This window comes from Periophthalmus magnuspinnatus, chromosome 15, assembly GCF_009829125.3.
Source record: "Periophthalmus magnuspinnatus isolate fPerMag1 chromosome 15, fPerMag1.2.pri, whole genome shotgun sequence".
Classification (NCBI taxonomy): Eukaryota; Metazoa; Chordata; class Actinopteri; order Gobiiformes; family Gobiidae; genus Periophthalmus; species Periophthalmus magnuspinnatus.
The window spans coordinates 8281327-8302927 of NC_047140.1; the positions used below are offsets into that span (position 1 = coordinate 8281327).

The 21601-nt window shown below is 39.1% G+C and overlaps 1 protein-coding gene across 2 annotated transcripts in view; it reads right to left on the reverse strand.

Moving 5' to 3' along the window:
• Positions 1-21601, reverse strand: part of sptbn1 (spectrin, beta, non-erythrocytic 1) — a 144999-nt gene that overhangs the window by 50325 nt on the left and 73073 nt on the right. The gene's annotated exons all lie outside the window — the stretch shown is intronic.

Consider the following 21601-nt stretch of genomic DNA (forward strand, 5'->3'; position numbering starts at 1 on the left):
GTACACACCAAACTTTGCAATCTTGTACTTAACAAGACTTTGACAAAATTTTAATAAATCAGACATGGAATTCCTTGAGTATCTTTTAACTCCAAAAAATTAGGCAAAATTTGAATTTTTAGGCAAATTTTCAGTCAGATCTCTAAATAAGATATCCAAAATCTCCTCTGTATATTTTTAGTAGCAAATATTAACAAAATGAAGCAAGAAATTTAAACCTAGTTCTTTTCATGTTCGTTTGGAATGTCCCAAAAATGGCCAATTTAGGAGATTTTTATACACAAGACATATTTTCATACATTTATTCAAGTAAACTACTAGAAGAACTACTAGAAGTTTCAAAATGTTTTCTTTCTATTAAAGATGTTGTCCTATTCACCTGCAGCGTCTGGCCTTAAGTCTATGATTATACTTGAGCTCAGAATGTTGACGTCTGCTGGTGCATTGCCTCATTGTTCTTGGAAGACATTGAAATTTCCTTTGTCTGATCTAAATAAAACCTCTTATGACTCCAGCAGCTGCATCTGCACTCTGCGATCCCCCTAAGGCCCGTTACTATTGTCTCAGTTTACTACAGTAAGAGTGTACATTACAGTACTGTGTGTATAAGTATTTCCTGTGCTGCTATGTGAAATCAGTGACACATGAAAAGATGAAAGTGGAGGAAAGGGACGTGAGGGTGTGACAAACAAACGCACAGCTGCAGTCGACACAGGGGAATGCACATGTTAAGATTTTATCGGGGAGAAATGCACCTAGAGACAGCAGTAGTGTCGTGGGTGGAGTAACTCAAATGGAGCATTCATTTTTCATAATTAAGTTTTGAAATGGACCAGTCAATAAAATTACTTAAATTTGATCAGGAAAGACTGATGCAACACAACATGTCCTCAGGTGAACAGAACCACAACAAGGTCTGATCCCCTTGTCACCCATTTCATTGAAAGATGGGTCAAATGTAACCTTGTGTATGAAGATCACAATATTTGTCAAGATGGATTTTTGTAAGTTTGTGAACTCCTGCTGTAAGGTTAAGATGGCAGACCAATCAAAACAGCACTGAGGTTTATGCAGAAACAAGTGACCAAACGAACCAAAACTTTCTCTCAAGTGGATTTAACAGTTTGATTTGGCTTGTTTCGCTGTTGTGACGCGTCGCTCAATCAGATTCAAATATTTGTCATGAAGTTTGGCTTTTCCTGATGGTTTTCAGTAAGAGTCGTTCCAGACTGATACATGTGTATAAATCTGCTCATAGTGACACGTATTAATCTGTCATGAGCTGGGATAGGTCAAATGCAAAGGACAAATACAAAATTAGTGGCCCTAATTACTACATAAGACAAAAATAAATTTGTGGGAAGTAAGAGTCACAATTTTACTCTGCAAAACATTAAGAAGAAATGCTGGTGTGCGTGTGCTAGAGAGCAGGCGAAGTAGGAAGCTATAGCTGCAGTGGAAGGAAGTAGGAAGAGTAGTAACAAGTACTGTTACACTGCACTATATACTCACAACATAAGTGTCTGAAAACTCTGAATTTATTCAAAAGTTACTCAATGTGAATACTACCACCTCTGGACCAATCAATTCACAGATTTCAGCTTCCTGTTTTATATAATATTTTGAGTTATTTGGGTTAAACTGTTAATCGCCATGTCAACACTACTCATTTGTCATCTCTCTGAAATGACGTTCTTTCCAGTTTAAACTCCATGACATTTACCTGCTCTGCCAGACAGGACGTGACACACTCTGGAATGATAACATATTTTGAACCCAACAAACACACATTCATACGAGCATCCCTGACCCCTTCTCAAAGTGCACTACGGGACAATAGGGACAATAGGGCCAGTGTGGAGTGGCTTTCTCTTTATCGCTCCATTCCGACGTGCTCATATCATAGTGGAAATGCAGACGGCCCAGACCCCATGGCGACATGGCCCTTTTCAATGGACAAGTGTGAATCAGGAGAATGCGCTTTTCTTCCCCATTTCAGAGGAAGTAGGAGGAGTTTGAGATGGTGGGCGAGTCCTTTTCCCAAGAGTTCATGGTGCAATAGCATGAAATCGTGGGTGTAGTGACCAATTTTAGTTTCAGTTTTTCCACGAATATTGCAATAAAAAAAATGAATGTTACGATATACTTTTGACCCATCTTTAAACGCTGCTTAAATCAACCCAAGAGCTGTTCTCCAGATCTGGGCCAGAGTTTTAAACTGCAGCGTTCACATAGACACATGGAGTACATATTTCACATATAACACACAGTTATACAGTAGCCCAACTAGGTCCATTGAAGTAAATCTCTAAAATAATATTTTATATATATATATATATATATATATATATATATATATATATATATATATATATATATATATATATATATATGCAATGTCACGAAACTACATATAAATTAGCACGTTTGACAAATAATTAACTTTTCTAATAGTTTGCACAGTGATGTCATACTATAGTAATCCCCTACTAGTTCAGTATCAATAGGCTCTGTGCACAACAACGCCCGGCACTGTTAGCATCACTACTTCCTGTCAGATTTTATCTCCATGAGGTTTTTACAGAGTCATGCTAAATATTTAAAGATGAGGCAGTGGACAGGGAGCTGCGGTTGATGTCACTGACAACATGTTAAAACACTACACAAATAAAATTATTACTTCACCGGAGGACAGTTCTGTGTTTAGAAAGGGATGTGTTTGTCTCAATGCTAACGCTAAGGGTAATTTTGAACCATAATAAATATTAAAACACCATCACAAACTGAAGAATTTAAAAACAACCGCGTAGTATTTATTTTAATTACTTTGAATTTTAGTAAGTTGTTTATTTTATGTTTTCAGATTTTAATAAAAGTGACTGTTCGCTTTGAGATACAGTGAGATAGCTAGCGTTGGTGCACAGAGCCTATTAGATTAATTAAACACTAAACCGGATCCTAGGCCCAACGAAAAGTTTGAAGCTCTATTTTGATACTAAGGAATAGGCTTGATACTCAATATTAATCAAAATAACAATGATAAAACAAAAAAACATAAAAAATTATTAGACAATAGGCTGTTACTTAACACAAAATAACAGTACTTTCTCCGATCAAACTATGAGATCACATAGTAACACAATCAGTGGTTCTCATTTGGCCTTCTTTTTACCACCAGATCTACACTGTTGTTTTTGTTATAACAGTACTATTCTTGGTCTAAACTAAGGCCAAACCAGGTCTAAAATTGGAACACAGCACTACATGTGGACAGATAGTTCTAACCAAAGTTACATCTAGTCACATCCAGTTCCTTCAACCACTGCATCAAAGTCACTTTTTCACATTTTTTTTCTTTTCCACCTTCAAGGCACTCAAAACACTTTACAACAAGGAACCACACACCCCCACATTCATACACCAGTGTACACAGACAAACTGCCAAACTTCAGATCAGCGAACTCTACCGACTGAGCTACTGCTGTCCACTGTGCTCCAACGGCTCATGCACAAGAAACGACTCTGTATTGCATGCCCCGCTAACATCTTTTAAACCATTTACATACATTGCGCTATAGGATGTTTTTGGAGGAAATGGCACGTCCTTCCTAACATGCATTTTTGTTGTCTTGGAATGACGAGGAAGTGTTTGAGGAAGAGGAGGAGATGTCCAGATCTTCATTGTTCTATAAACCCACGTCTCCCGGAGGAGCTGTGAGGAGCTAAAGTGTCTTATCTCCCCCAGCAACGCTTCCTCCTGGACTGCACGCTGGACAACTTGGAACGGCCCGGGAATGTACTTACGTGTGTGCAAATGTGTGTGGGCTTCCTCTTCCTGCGCTAGATAGATGCTAGCTAAGAAAATGGGTTTACAGGTGGGTGCAGACAAGTCAGAAGAACATAGTACTCTGATACATTTACCTGAGTAACTTTTTCATAAAACTGTACCTCTCAGAGCAGTTTCCAGACACCTTCAAATATTGTATAAAGTAAGAGTACTCTTCCTCACAGTGTGCAAAGTAACCAAAACCTTTACTCAAGTCTACGAGAAAAGCTATGTTGACAATATGAAATGATTCGAACATTTGTGTTTCTCGCAGCGCTCCTTCAGATATAATTTAGTTTCTCATTTTTGTGTCTATCCTTTTGAAGAACAAAACATTAAATAATCCACCACATCTGGTATTTTCAACAATTTAAAAATCTCATGTTATGTCTAGGCAGTTATTTTACTTGAGCAGTAGCTTCCAAATACTTTTTTCTTTAACTTGAGTAACTTCCTGAATCAATACTTTGTACTTGAGTAATATTTTGAAGTAACTTTACCCTTACTTGACTAAACTTTTAGCTACTCTGTTTACCTGAGAACTAATGAACCTCAATAGACAATTTGAGGTCTTTTCCAGTAGGATATTTTCCCCATCTTAGAGTACAAATGATGTCATAGAATTTTGTTGAAGAGGGGATTTTTTTTTTTCCTGAAAATGGTTCAACAAAATAATTACCCCTGCAAACTAGGAACACCCTACAACAGCATCAGAATTGGCTCTGTGCACAACAGCACCCAACAACCACACTGTTAGAGATAAAATTGGACAGGAAGTAGTGACGCTATGGGGCTTTTTGCAGAGTCACGCTAAAATGAGGCAGTGGACAGGATGCTGCAGGTGGATGTCACTGACAACATGTTACAGACTACACAAATAAAACACTTCACCAGAGGACACTTCTGTGTTATAAAGTATCTACATCTAGCAGTGCGCTCTACTTTAAAACTGTATCTCGATGTACTAAAATGCAGACACACAAAATAACAGGAGACATTGATGCTCAGAGTCAAGGACAGAGCTGTGAGTTCCTGTGGCCCTGCCGCTGTGTGGGAGCTCACCAAGATAACACTATGCTGAGCAGAAGAGGATCCTCCTACACACACACACACCCACACACACAGATGGACACAATAAAAACTGTAAACATGCACAGCTCATCCTATCCGAAGAGTCTGTTGCTTCACTATTCCTGGTTTTAACACATGAGCATAAATCATGATCCCGTTTCATCCATTGTCAGTTGTATGGCTCTCGGGGGTTTCTCACACAGACTTTACCTAAAACTCATTGTCAAATAATAAAATCTGTAAACATGTTTTGTCTGCCCAACAGGAAGCGATTAGCCTGCTCTTAGACCTGCTTCATGATGTGTGATGTGATATTGTAAATGTACAGCCACACCTCGTAAAACAGTGGAAACACTTTCTGTTTCGTATTGTTATTGTTGCTGCCACATGGTTCTCATGAGAAGAAAATGAGCATCTGTTCAAATCTACATGCTCTGCTTATACAGTTCAGAAAGTTAGCATTAGCACTGAGTCTGAACACGCATAACTGTTTACAATGTGCTGGAGATGCTAAGCAAAGTCCCATACAAACATAAAAGGCGAGGCTAATGGAGCAGGTGATGTCAAATTTACAATGTTTTTGATCATTAAACATAATTTTTAGTTCACAAAAATGTCCCTAAAACAAAAAAAGAATCTGAAGGGGGAGTGACTTTTTTTTACTATAAAACAACATAATCCCAGATGGAGCACATTTGCACCAATGACCAATCCCCAGTGTGAGTATGCATCACTCTGTGCCGCATTCTCTCCCTTTTGTCATAACTGAACTGCTACTTAAAATAGAGTGTAGGTTAAACCGCATTATTTCACTTTCAATATTTGTTTTCCTCACCCTGACAAAATAGCATTTAGATTTAGTACATCTGCTTCACTGTGGGCGTGTGGGGGCATAAGTCATTTTTGAAGCAGGGAGGAAACCATGAGAACACCACATCCCAGCATTTCCTGGAGGTGACACACACACACACACACACACACACACACACACACACACACACACCCACACACATATAAACAAACATGTATTTTCAACCTAAATCCCATTAACACCTAGCATAGAGAATGTGTGTCAGTTAGCACCCAAGGGAGAACAGCTGGGTGCTCCAATCAGCCGCGCCCTTGGGAGCATCTGATGTCACTGTCTCGATCTGCACTATTTCACATAAATAAATCAATAATGAATGGTGATCAATGGTTACACTTTGTTTTTAGACAGAGCCTGGAGGCAACACTCGGGGTTTAAAGGGTTTAAAATCAAACTGGGTCGACTTATGAAACAACATTTAAACATGTTTTCAGTGTCTTATCCTGGTTGTATTGAGAAACGCATCAAATTGCCAGTAGAGGGCAGGCTTTTAGCTGGGATATTTCAAACAAAAACATGCAGAGTTGTGTTATTGTCCATGGACACATTTTTACATAGCGCTTTTCCACCTTCAAGGCAATCAAACCACTCACCTATTCACACATTCACACAGGACACTGGGGCGAGGTGAGTTAAGTGTCGTGCCCGAAGACACAACAACAGCATTCATCTATAGGAGCTGGAATCGCACTGCCAACCTTCACATCAGTGGACAAACGCTCTACCAACTGAGCTACTGTCGCCCATATACTGCCCCAATGCACCACATCTTAAAATATTCCCACCAAATATCAAGGGTACCATCTGATGCCATTGTCCCGACTCGACCCATGTCATATGACCTCATCAATAATGAACGCTGATCAATGCTAATGCTTGTTGCTGGATTGCGCCTGCAGCCAAAACTCTGGGCTTAAACAACGTTAGCCTGGCCACAGTACACACAGAATGGACACTATTGTTGCAGTGCAGGGGATGTTTGAACTCCAGTAGGAATTCTTGTCATATCCTGACCTAGACTTCCCATGGTGCATTGCTGTTGTTTGTGTGCGTTATGGTGTGAGTGATGGGGCACTCTGGGATAACGGGTCTGATGCAACTCACATGATCGTGAAAGAATTTTGTTATCTGCTGTTCTAACAAAAATAAAAAAATCATACTATGCTTTATTCATTCATAGTTTTTTTGTGTTTTAAGTTGTTGTTGTAAATATTGGGTTTTAGACCTTTACTGATCATTTGATTTGTTGTATTGTTAAGATTTAATTTAAGATTAAGATTTAAAGTGGACCTATTTTGAAAAATCTACTTTTCAGAGCTTTTAATCATGTTATAGTTGTTTCCATTCTCGTTTACCCTCTCAAAGTTGTATTTAGAGTGAATAATGTTTGAGTAATATTTATTCTTCTGTATTCAAGACGCCATTGCTCCAATTTACCCCGTTTTCACCGCCACTGGGACACGCCCACTGTGACCTATTTACTTCTTCGACAATTTTATTTTCTTAATCAGTGATACATGTAGAAATCGGCAGCGTCGTGTAGTCATTTTGGTACAAATGGAAAAAAAATAAATCTGCTACTCGCTAGTGTGATCTGCAGCTAACCATAGGGGGGCGCTTTGTTGTGATGACATTTACGGTAACGTCAGCTCCCATTGGGCACCTCAGTTTTCTAAGGCGGATGGCAAAGGACTTGTTTCTTTTATTAGGTCATAGATCAATATAGGTCACATATAGGCACAATAGGTCTTTAAGTATTTCTATTTTAAATGTTTTGTGATCTAAAAAAATCTATAAGTATTTATGTAGAAAAATAGTGATATTTCTTACAAAAATATAATCAAAATGACTTTACACATCCCAACCAAAACATCAGTTGCTATAGGTTATCACAGCAAAATTTACTTTACTTTGAATTTTTGTTTTCATTGATTTGCAATAAACATCATTCACAACACCTTCATAAAAAGTATAACAAAATCTAAAATTAAAAAATGAGCTCATGTAAACATTTCATAGGGACATCACCTGCAAAACAACAATGTAACAATGAGCTATTCAACTTCAACATCAACAAGGCCTCACATGATTAATCACATTGTTTAGTCCTCTATTGATGACATAATGGAGAGCCAGCCTACAGATGTACGTGTGTAAACAGATGTGGTCCTGCCCGTCTCCATGGTGACCACAGGAGGCCACGCTCAGTCTGCTCTGCGCTCTGGCTCAGCTTAAGGTCACTGTTTAATTATATACTTGTGTGTGTATATATATATATGTGTGCGTGTGTATATGTGCGTGTTATTGACCGTGGAGAGGGCATCCCGTCGATACTGCCCTCCCCACCCCCCACAGAGGTAACTGAAGCACCACTGACATTGAGTTCTGCTGACTGGGGGGTTGTGTGTGATCAAACAAAGAGTGAGTTGGGCTTCATATACTTGTCGTAATAACGGCACAGGAGTGGGCAATGTCTGTGTTTAAGGGTCAAGTAATGTATGAAAGTGAATTATTTATATGGTAAATGGTCACCTTCAAGGCACTCAAATCGCTTTACATCAAAGAACCACACGCACACGTTCATATATCAGTGTACACAGACACTGGGGGCGTGGGGGGTTAAGTGTCTTGCCCAAGGACATAACCACAGTATTCATTTGTGGGAGCTGGAATCGCGCCGCAAACCTGTGGGACATTGGATCTGACTGCTGAACCAATGATGTTTATGTCAAGAGAGGGATTTGAACAGTGGACAAACACAACTGCCGCCCAATAAGTTTAAAGAAGACATATTATGCTTTTTTTCAGGTATTAAAGAACCTGTATGATTTCTGTGTTCTTACAGTTTTGAATAATTTACTACAATAATAACAACCTGTGTGTCCAGAACCTGAAACTGCAGATAGAGACACATAAGGGTGTGTCTCATTCTCAGTTTATGGACGGGCCTCATGTGAAATCTCAGAACCTCCAGAATTCGCTCACTGAGCTGCAGAGGCTGCACTAGCACTGATTCATGATTAGCTGAAGGTGCTGGGGTTTAAGCAGTGACCATTCAGATCAGTTATATTGCACAGCCTCATGGACATTTTCCCACATGTAGTAAATAGTAGTAGTAGTAAGTGGTAGTAATAGTAGTAGTAGTAATACCAGAAGTACTTGAGCTTATCCAACCAATCACACATCTGTTTCCATTCAGAGCAGCTCAGCCCGTCCTCACACTCAGGTCTCTGTTCACTCTCCCATGTCCCTCTCCCTGTCCAAAAGCCCCATTCACACAGGCTACATGACATTAGCCAAGCAGGCGCGCAGAGGGAGAAGATCAGGTAACCTTATCCAAATACACACAGCACTGGTCTACCTTGGCTCCAGGACCCAGGCATTCCACATCTCCCACTGCACCACAGGGGAGGCACCCAAAACATGAACCATCGCCGAGGAACAGGAAGTGGACATGCCTTCAACGCAAATATGAAAGTAAGAGGAGTGAGTGGGGAGAGGAGGGGGGGGATTTAGAAAGAAAAAGTTAGGATTATGCAATTATTAACGCAAGGGAGAAATGGGGAACATACAGTTTGACATTTGGGGGAAAAATTGTCAAATTGGTTAAAGGAACTGGATATAAAATTTTGGTTTGAAATGTCATAAACTTTATCCAAGTCCCCAGATAAGAGAGTTAGCTTTTACAACTAAAAATTGTTATGCCGATTCATTCTTAATTACAAAAACATTGGCAAATGATGTCCAATTCATTCGTTATAATTTGGTGTTTTGGTTCTCAAGACAATCAGAAAGCAGACTAACCCTCTCTTACTTGGGTTGCCAACTTCAATGGTGAACTCCAGTTGGTTTGAACCTAAAAAGATGTTTCTCCATTACATGAAAAAAAAATGGTATGCCCGTTTCTGTGATTGTAATGTAATAGAGAGCAGAGTTTCAACTTAAATCCCTGTCATCACTAGTGGTTTTTAAAGTGGTTGTGGGGGGATTCCAGGACATAGTCAGTGCCACAGTCTGGGCCGTCCTATGGGAGCACACTGTGGTATTGTAATGTTAGCTCTACCACACAGACACACACACACACCGGTTAACCATCCTCATTATGCAATCACATTTCAAGGAGTTGCGAAAGTTTGTCATATAAACATGGGCAGATGAGTGAGAAAAGTAATTGTTTGTTGTTTGGAAAAAAAAATAAGGAAAAGGAAAGCAACATAAACACAAGTTTGATGGTACTGTAGTACATTTGAGCAACACATTAATTCAAAGTAAAATGTCAGGAAAAAGGGCAGGATTTTTTATCGCTAGCCTAATAATATTTATAGCTCATTTATTCAAATTCAGAATGAAAGGAACTGTATGTAGCCTGTACACTTTAAAACTGCAGTTTTAAAAAATGTACTAGAATAACAACTGAACCTGTGTGTCCAGAGATTTAACCTGCGGACAGAGGACACATACAAGTTTATCTCACTTTCAGTACATGGACAGGCCTCATGTGAAGCTCCAGAATTCACTCACTGAGCTGCAGAGGCTGCACTAGCACTGATTCATGATTAGCTGCAGGTGCTGGGGTTTAGGTAGTGACCATTCAGATCAGAGAGAGTCCTTAAAGGTGCACAGTACGCAGATGAGTGTAATACCATTCTTTGTTTCCATGGAGATAGTGGAGATTATGCAATTTAGCCAGGAATGTTACAAACAGGTGACACCACCAGGCCAAATTACAGGTCAGATATACGGCGAGTAGTTCCTTAATAATACATTTCTACAAGAAAAATATACGCTGAAAGAGTGAGGAATTCAATGCAGTTAGTCGTTAGAGATGTTTGCCCAGTAACTTGAAAGTTGTCGGTTGCATCACCACTACAAGCACTGCATACTGCTTGTGTTTATTTAGGCAAGACACTCTAAATCCACCAAGTAGGACTCACACCTGTAAATAAATGTAATCATTGGATGCTGTCTGTACTGAAATGTGGCAAAGGATCATGGTCTATGTAGTGTTACTAGTGTAATATACTGTATTTTGAACCCAAATGTTCCATAGTACTCTTGATGCCACCAGGCCAAATTACAGGTCAGATCTGCGGAGAGGAGGCTCATAGTAAGACTGCATGTAAACCAACAATATCTCCGCTGATACATGCAGATGCCCCCCATCCCACTAGACAAGTTACATAGTAAACCTTTAATAGACAGTAAAAGTGTATTTTTATAATCCAAACTAGCTTAAATTTACAAACGAAAAGTGCTAACTACTCTAGCATGCTCCTCTTTAATAACTGCCCCAACTTTTGTCTTCTGCATTCCAGCTTTTACAATTCTAACATTCACTTGTTGGCCTAACCTCCGACACGCATCACACCAGTTAGCTTATTGTTTACAATTTGACATTTCCGCGCAGCTCCGTGTTAGCCGCCCTGTCCCGCACTGACAGCTGTACAAAGCCCCAGCGCCTCCTCTTTCCTCCGGGCTCCGACCCCACGCTGCTAACCCCTGGACTAGCCAAACAAATGCGCCTTTTAGCATGTAGCGTTAGCATTCACCAAGCTGTCACCAATCCGGAAACAAACTGTGGTCTGGCGGACATTAGCCAGCATGCTAACGGGGTCAAGGGGAGCCGAATGAGTGATGTAGCGCGCTAACGTTGGAGCACTAATGAAATGGCAGCACGGTGGTATAGTGGTTCATCTTTTAGTCATGTGCTTCTCCGGTGACGTGGCTCATTACTGCGGAGAGTCGAGAAAGTTCTTCCCAAGAATACAATCGGCTTAAACCGCGGCATTGCATGTCCTGAAGAGTGATGTCATTCGATTAGCAAATTATGCAATCGTAAATGATCTATATGAAATGAATTGTTGCTATAATGAGCTTAGCGTAGCTGTGTTTATGTGGTAAATTTTATGTGTACAGATGTGACAGTATTTCCTGCCAAATGCAATACTTCTGTTTTTTATTTGTACATATGTATATTCACTGTAAACAAGTCACGTAGCATATGTTAGCAATCCATCAGAACCAAGCACCAACAACTACCACATGTCATACAAATCTGTAATCCTGCCTTGTTTTTGAGACATATTTTAAATGCTATTCGAACATTCAAACTTAAAGACACACTATGGAACATTTTAGCATAAAAAAAATAGATCAGTGGTTTTTGTTGCAGTGAAAAACCTCTTTATGTGAGGAGGCTTGCATCTCCACAAACCTGATTCTTATGTTGGTTCTTTGGCTAAATCTTCCATAGCATGGCGCAAAATGTATGTATTTCCATGGAGAATGTTCTGCAGTATGGCTTTAACTTTTTATTTCCATGGAATCGTGCAGGTGACTTCACTTTTTTATACAAAACCATATAAACAGCCACGTGACTTTCTTGTACCTGGTGTTAAATGTTCTTAAATGTTCTTAAATAAAGGAATAAATGGAACCAAATCGTACAATTTAAATCTAATGATGACTTACAATACGTCTACCATCTACATTACATAAGATTAGATGTAGACAAGTTCACTTTTTTTGACAAATTTAAAAATTTATTTTTATGAACATATAGTTGAACATCTGTGGATTTTAGAAAGATTTAAAAAAAACAGGACCGTTGCTACAGTGATTAACAATTTAAAACACAATAAAAGTCCTCAAAGTGTTGCATGTAACCGGAAAACTCAAATTCTTGCCAAATCACATCTCCATGACCTTTGACCTGCCATTATTAAACATCAACAAAGTACACACGAGGCCACACCCTTTATCATTTCATCATGTTATTTATAGCCTCGGACAAGCCCCTCCCCCCCTGTGCAGTTGTGAGCACGCTCGGTGGTGCCTCCATCAAAGAGCCCTTTCATACGTCCCCAGCCCCGACACACGGCTGCAGATAGTTCCTATAACACAAACGCATGTCACTGTAGAGCTGTGTAACATAGTGCACTGCTCTGTCTGCTCTGTCTGCCCCTGTGCCACATAAAAACCACCACAGGATCATATACAGCTCCATAGTCCAGGACCAGACCACTACAAAGGACCCACACTAATCCAGACTTCAACTGTACAGGGCAAATCAGGGCTGGGACTTTAGAGGGCGTGGGGACATTCCAGTAACTTTATAACAGATAAAAACCCTTTATATTTTGAACCTTGAAGGGGTCTTAAAGGGTTTGAAAGTAGACGTATTGTGCTTGTGTGTGCAGTATAGTTATAATCTATTGCACCCGTGGATAATTATGTTATAATGCACATTTTAAATCATAATATCAAAACGACTCAACCTCCTATGGATAACTGCACGCTAGCGAGCCACGTATTTTTCCTCATTTGTACCAAAATGACAACGCTGCTGTGTCAAATCCTACATGTATCATCGATTAAGAAAATAAAATTGGAGAAGGAAGTAAGTACGTCACAGTGGGCGTGTACGGGTGGAGATGAAAATGGGCATGACCGGCAATATGGCGTCTAGAAAATAAGTGATTATAGATTGCTCAAACATGCACGAATCACTCCACATACAACTTCAGGCGACTAAAGGTTGAGAGGAAAGTCTATTTTGCAGAATAAGTCTGATTTAAGGTTGAACGGAAGGGAACATCATGTTAAAAAAAACTTCAGTTTGGCAGAAAATAAACCCTGAACTGACACAATAATGGCAAAAAAAAGTTTTTCAAGCGATAAAACACTTATAATTGAATAAATGCACGTTACATAAGTTTAATGCAATTATGTGGAAGATTTCAGGCAAAGCAATAAAGGCAAATTACCATGGAGACAAGCTGACGATGGAAAACGCATCAAAAAAGTTACATGATGCACCTTTAATAATGAGTCGAACTGTTAAAATGTGTAACTTAAGTCATTTGCTCCATTTCAGAACAAACTTTTAAACAAATTCAACGTACATTTTTTTGGGTAGTTTGTCCAATGCCTTTAGATTCTCAGCCTTAAATTCTAAGAAAGTAAAGAAGAACAGTCACTATGACAACCTGCTTAGTAAAAATAGAGGGGAATAGATGGCGCTTTGGATTTTGAGACAATGAGAAAAATGTAAAAAACATAAACCAGGACTTTACTACTGGCTGGGGACATCGGGATTAATATTGATTTGGCTACAAAAATGTATTAAGTGTTGGTGACGGCAGATGGGACCAGAGATGGTTCGATCATAAAACTGTGGTAAAATAAAAGAAAGTACTACCATTTAATGTGGAAAATCACATTCTACGTTTTTGTCATTATCATTGCTGTATCAGAATCAGTATTGAGTATCGAGTCTTGCCCTCAATTTCGAGAGGAAGTTTGAAATTTCAGTCAATTTGAGTTGCAGTCGTTCTTGGTCAACGTTTTTACAAAAGCAACGTAACCCAGCACTGACACCCAAAACACTAGGGACTATCACTACACATACCGCTCACTTCAAGGCCCTTGTTTTGCTAATCATCTACATCAGACAATTTAACGCTCAGGCGACATTCATTCTCCTCATTAAAATCCATTTGAAGGCGTGAAATAGACACTTAGGGACCACTATACTCGTGCCACGCTAATAAGATCGCTGGAGAGGAGAGGGCCTTTGTTTAGCTCAAGCAGACAAAAAGGGCGGGGGTGTGGGAGGAGGTGAGGGGTTGGTGGGCTCCAAAGGGTGGGGGGCTCCTGACAGACGTCCTGCAGAAGCTCATGAAATATAGATGAGAGCGAGAGCGCAAGGAATTGTGGGATTGTAAACAAAGCAGCGTCATAATAAAAAGGTAGGGATGTGTAAGACCCGCCCACAGCTGCTAAAGGTGTAATCTGATTGGTCAAAAAAGGGAAAACACGAAATCCGATTGGGTCGAAATAGGGATATCGTTGTGAAAGCGTGGCAGTGTGTCAGCATGGCGGTACAGTGTCATGTGACCGCGTGATTGGATCGCGGAGGAGGAGGGACGGGGCGAAGGGGATTTGAACAGCCAATCGATGAATGATTTATTAGTGTTTCGAGGACGTGAGCCAAGTTGAGGATCCTAAAATGTCTGTGTAAAGGGAACTATATTAGAGAGATTCTATAGTAGATGTCTGCAAACTTAAATAGCACAAGAGCCACACTGGCCCATTTCAAACCAATGCAGAGAGCCACGCTAGAGACTTTAAAGAGCTGCATGTGGCTCTTTAGAGAGTGGTTGTAGACCCCTGTTCTATAATTTTGGATATACTATACTTTTTGCATTTTGAACACAACTTTCAAACAAACTAAATAACCAAACTTGGCATCTTTGGGTGTCATGTGAAGTTTGTTATTCAAGTGAAAGCAACATTTCTTAAAACCCCCCAAAAAAGACACTGCATCATTTTTATCTTTTTAGTTAATTTTACTGACCATTCAAAAGATATCATTTTTTGTTTTGAATTGTTTATTGCTACAGAAACGTTCCCAAGTTTCTATCATTAACCCATGATATAGAATCTAACATTTGACTTTACAAATGTGCCATTATTTTATTGTTGCTGTCATAAACTTTGTGTTTTAATTTTAAAATACTGTCACATAACTATACCAAAACGAAATAGCAGCAGTTGTGGACATATATTGAGGATTATTTGCCATATTTACAATTACACAGTCAAAATGTGCTCATCAAAAGGTCCTATATTACACAAAAATGATGCTTGTGAGCTTTGAACCATGTAGGAATGTTGTTACCTCGTGAAAAACATACCTGGAGCCATTTTTGCGTAATATAGGACCTTTAATGAGTCAACCCACAGTAGATCTAATACTTCACCTATCAAACCACAGATCAGAGATAATATAATTACTGCACAATTTCCTTCATTAATCCAAGATGTGATCTGCCCTTTACCCATTGTCCACACACTAGCTGCTCCCAAAGATTAATAATCATTTTCCATTTATTAGGTAATTATTAAACAACGATTTTCTCCTATGCATTTGAGCTAAACGTGTCTTGTCCCAGTACAGATATATTACATAAGCAGCCCTTGAGGAAAAAATAAGTCTGTTGTGTTCTGTCTGCATCTAATTAGAAAGTGCTTTAATGTCCGAGAATCAGGAAGTGCGCTGCTAGCATGCCAGTTGTTGCTAACTTTACCTTCACGGCAAACTGCGCTCTCGTCTATGAAAATTGTGCTCATAAACTCATCGTGGTGAGTAATTAGGATGCTCTGAATGCATAAGGTAAGCGAGGATCAACTTTGGACCGCTGCAAACCGTTTAAAATGAACTAGCTTTACATTTCATTTTTTAAAACTGTAAAAATGCTACAGCGCCCTTAATCTAATCTTTATTCAATTTATCATTCCATATTTGCTCGTTAGCCAAACAATTAGTTAACACCTGCGAAATATAATCTTGTTATAACACACCACAAATGAATAATTCAAAAGCAGCACACATGCACCAACAGCTGCGTCGTGCCTAATCCTTAATCACAGCATTAAAACAGTAGAAAGTCCTGTATGGTTAGCCACAGCGTATGCTAGCTCCCCCAGGGCTAGCGCGGATAGCCACTTTGACGTCTTGCTTAATTCGCTAAATTCTTAATGTGCATTCAATACTGGTGCTAACAAAGAGGAAGTGCTTACCAACTGCCCTGCTATAGATAGTAGCCCCATCGGGACTCAGATCTGCTGGCTTTGAGATTGGAGGATGCCACGTACACTTGCCAATATCAACACAATATAATTAGGAAACCCACATCTTGACGAAGGATTTTGGACAGGAGTAGCTAGAGGGAGGATAAGCCAACTGTGCACAGAGGTGGACAATAAAGACTGGGGTTGTCAGAAATTGGCCGATAATCAGGAACCGTGAGTTAGCGTGCTAGTTGTTCGCTTTAATGTCAGGGGAAAACTTCACACTGGTCTCTGAGAGTTGTGAAAAGTGCGTATAAAATCATTGAGGAAAGTGATTAGGATGCTCGAAATGCGTAAGGCAAAGGAGGAGACTAGTTGAGTTTTTCACGTTTTTAAGACTAATCGACAATATTCTCAGCACTTTAACTATGTTCATCTTGAAAACCATATATCGCATAATGTGAACCCTACTCCAAGGATCATACACACAGAGAACATGCACACTCCACACTGAAAAACCCAACAAATCCAGGAATTTACCCAACAACCCATTTGCTGTGAGACCATCCGCTATGCCACTGTGCCACCGTATATGGACATACTTGTTAAACAGCACATATACATAGACAGTCTAATTGTGTAGGAGTTATTACTATGCTATTCAATACAGTCCCATTATGTACTTGGGCCCAGATGTGTCCGCCTACACTGCGGCGCTGAAACGCTTTATAGTGCTGCAAAGAATACTACACATAAACCCACCACTCACCGAAACCACGGCAACACACAGCCAAACTGATATATGGTCAGACTTTCACGATAACATGCGATACATGAGCACTATGGGTCGTAACAAAAGATTTTTTTTTTTTAATGAAATAAATACTTAAATACATGAGTAACATATGTCAAAATAGAGCTTGAAAGTAATTTATTTTAGCAAATTTATAAGAACTTAAACAGCTAGTGTATAGTATAGTCAGTGCCAGAGTATAGAACACTACCTTAAAGCCACAGTATGCAACTTTTTATCCAAAATATAGACTAAAATAAAAGCATGTTTGTTTGTTTTTTAATTTTGCTTGCATCTCCACAAACTTGACTCTTATTTGGGCTGGAGCATGGCCTTCTCCTGTTGTTCCTTTGGCTATAATATTCCAAAGTATGGCATAAAACTGGCAAAAACCTATCCCCGTGGAGGTATGGGTTTAACTTTGTTTCCATGGAATCAAATCATCACGTGTCACCTCCAGAAAGTTACATACTGTGTCTTTAAATTAATAGTTAACTTTTCAAATGAACCAAGCCATTAGTACTATATAAACAAGAAGGTATATTTAAAAGTTAGCAAACTGCTGTCATGTTACAAGAGTAAGTTAGAAGAATATAATATAAAATGTGTTTAGTAGTCTTGCAAAATCAGACAAGCTAACACTGGGCAATAGAAATTCATAATATAGTAATATATAGTATAGTAATATAGTAATATAGTATATATTTTTTCATATTTTTGGCCTTCATACACTTTGTCACCAGAATATAAGTCGTACCGGGCAAAAAATACATAATAATGAAGAAAAAAACCATACATTTCACAGATAAATCGCATCTGAGTATAAGTCGCACCCCTAGCCAAACTATGAAAAAGTGCGACTTATAGACCATTAACAATGTAAACAAAATTACAATATTTTCTGAAGTAGTAGCCAAGCAGACCCTTTCACAAATCTCAATAGTAATAGAAAACATTGGCCTAGCAATATGTGGCTAGTGCAGTTGTATTTAGCATGTTCAAAATCAATTGCATCATCTGATCACTAGCCTGTTCCCTGTTAGCTTCTAGGACTTGTGGACAGACTGAGCCATAAACATCCAACACAAATGTTTCTCTTGTTCATTTTTAAAACCACGACTACGCTACAATCCTCCCCTCACAGACTTCCATTGATAAGCTCTAAATGGCTCCAACGGCTTCCCGTATGGACAACAGCAGTGCATTGACAAGACTGCTCCTGGCCTGTTCTGGGGTTATCCAAGTTGTTTTTTTTGTTTTTTTTTATTTGAGACTCAATCCACAATCCCAGCGCCGAATATAAAAATACCACCTCATTTTAGCATGACACTGTTCTTCAGAGCAGGACAGAGCTGCAAGCATCGCGCAGCCTCTTTTGACTCCCTGGGTTTGGCCTTGCAGGAGAGACAGACAAGGAAAGTTCTGGGCATTGCAGGTCGATACAGACAGGTCCATTAGCCTTGTGCTAAATTGAGCCGACCCATTACAAAGCTTTCAGTGTGCAGTGGAATATAAGATAGTATGTGTGATGGCAAACATAATGGTAAACAAGTCATCATATCATATGACATTTTTATTCTAAGCTTGTGTAGAAGATGTGCTTGGTAACATAAAAAATATCAGAAAAACTATGCTACTGAATGTATTGGACTGCTTTCCCTAAAATAGCCGGTCTCAAGTCAAACGTTTACACCCATTTTGGTACCACTTTATAATATCTACACCTTAATAAAACATGGAAAAAAAAGACTTAATTCATAATTGCTCATTAGAAAAGTTTTATGCTAGTAACCCCTTCAAGAGTTAGCGTTAGTTCTTTTTTTATTTAAAAGGTACTGTATTACACAAAATTGATTCTTGTGAGCTTTTAAACATGTTATAATGTTGTTACCTCATTAAAACATACACAGAGTTGTGTTGCGTTTCATTCACACGTTTGAGTCATCTTTTACTATTAGTCTGGTTACACCTCCAAAACTCAAAATGCTGTTCCACCTTGTGATGTCATGAAATGGTAGTTTAAGTTAACAGCTACCTTTTACCTTTATTTTAGTAGAGATGGGCAACTCCAGGTCTTAAATCATCCCGGCTAAATATGCAGGGTTTGTGTGTGAATGAAACACAACTCCAGGTATGTTTGTGATGAGAAAACAACATCATCACATAGATCATAAAATAGCATAATATGGGCTTTTTATGCAACACCTTGCCATTTCTTAGAGGTGCTGTGTCACCCACATGATTTCCTGGAAATAGAAAGTTAAACTATGCCTCAGAAGAGTGTGTAATCCCTCAGTCATGCACGTACAATCTTTTGATACGTACTTCAGAACAGTCTCCATGAAGATAGACAAGTTTTGTGCCATATGGTGGAATATTATAAACATGGAACAACATTTCCATAGAGAAACGCAAGAGTCCCTACCCAAATAAGAGTCAGGTTTGTGGAGATGCAAGCCTGCTCACAGTAAGGACATGTGTTTTTCTGTGTTTATAGTACAATAAATAAATAAATAATCATGTCTCTCTTCATGCTTTATTAAGGCAATTTAAATAATTCTATTCCAACACTGAGATTTTTAAAATAGTCAGTGTATAACAGGGATATATAGAGGTGGACTTGGATAGAAAATATTCTTAAATAAAATGCATTATCAACAAAAATCACAAATTGTTTCACTTTTTGACATTGTGATTTGATAATGCCACTGTCTGTTACAAAAAGACCTTTTGGCATTTGTGTTTTAATTTCTGTGTAGTCCAGATAAAGATAATGATCATTAAAGTAGAGGCACTCTGATCAGCATTTTTGAGGTCGAGCACTGATATCAACCATCTGAAACTTGAATCGGCCGATACTGATCACATGGACTTCGACAGAGTGAACTAAACTATTTAAATATTTGAAAAAATAATAGAAGCGTTTGATGAAGTTTGACCAAAATTGTAACTTGTAATGTTTTTTCTATAGCGCTTTTCCACCTTCAAGGCACTCAAAGCAGGAACCACTCACACATTCACACACACATTCATACACCAGTGTACACAGACACTGGGGGCGAGGTGGATTAAGTGTCTTGCCCAAGGACACAACAGCATCATTCATCTGTGGGAGCTGGAATCGCACTGCCAACCTTTGGATCAGTGGGGAAACACTCCACCAACTGAGCTACTATGAGTTGGTGTTTTTTGTTTGTACTGTGAACAGGAGGCCCATGAAAAAGAGAATCTAAGTGCTCCCTGTATTAATAAAGATAAATACATTTTAAAGATAGCATCCATGGAATTTTGTCAGCAATTTAACCCCATAATGTGACTCTCCCTGTCCATCAACTTCCTACGTGGGCGAGGGATACATCTGATCAGCCTAGACTACTCACGATTATTCTGAATTCTGAGTACGGCCCTACTTCATACAAACTCGTCTTTCAAAACAAATGAAAGAAAAGTGACAAATGACTCAACAGAGCGCAAGAATTCTCTCTGACTCAACTCAGACTGGAACTTCACCAACCTTCACACGACTGCACTTTGTATCCATGGTAACCCGTTTTCTTACGCCGCGCCGTTCAAACCGTAGGCCGTGCCCGATGAGGTATGTTTCATTACGTTTCCCCATTCTGACCTCCAGTCTAATTGAGCAGAGTGAGGTTGACCACAGACTGCAGAATGCCCCAACCATTTACATTATGACAGTGACTAAGAACATTCCTCCAAGAACTACCCATCGTGTAGTCATTGGATATGTCCCAGCTAAGTGACAGATTCTGGGTGTGGAGTTGACGTCAGAGGCCTAACCGCGGCGCCTGCTCTTTAGCAAGACACTATCAAAAACATAGTAAGTGAAGCGAGTTTATCTATATAACCAGGGTGAGGTTTTGATAAGATGAGAGGTACTAGGTCATCGGTTTAATTATGGACAGGAGACAAGGAAAAGATTTCAAGATAAGAGTAATAAACAAACCACAGGGTGTTTTGGTCATGAAGTATGCAACTATTTCACAAGTGATTATTTTAGACAAGTTGCAAACCACTGTTGTTTAAATATAGGATGTAGCCCATTCAAAGTACTTTTAACAGTCTACATGGAGAAGTTATTGCTTTGCCTGCAATGTTTCACAGTATGACATTAAACTCATCTACTTCCCAAGAGACAAGCAAGTGATGTTGCCATGCCAAGTTACAAGTTAGAACTGTGGAAAAGGCAACCCCGGTTCCAGTTAGATGAATGTTTCTCAATAGAATGTGAATTTCGATATTAAATGGTAGTACTTTCTTTTACATTCCCATGTGTTCTTATTTCTGTGTAATCCCTCAGTCGTCCAGGAAGGTTCCATAGTGGTCCATGAGTGTATACTAGTCTGTGTGTCTTATACTTGTTCTGAAACAGCTCAAAATCACGCTAAAGCTGTTCAGGAAAGGTTCATTTCCATTCTGCGAATGTGCCTTGTTTAGTATAGATATCTAC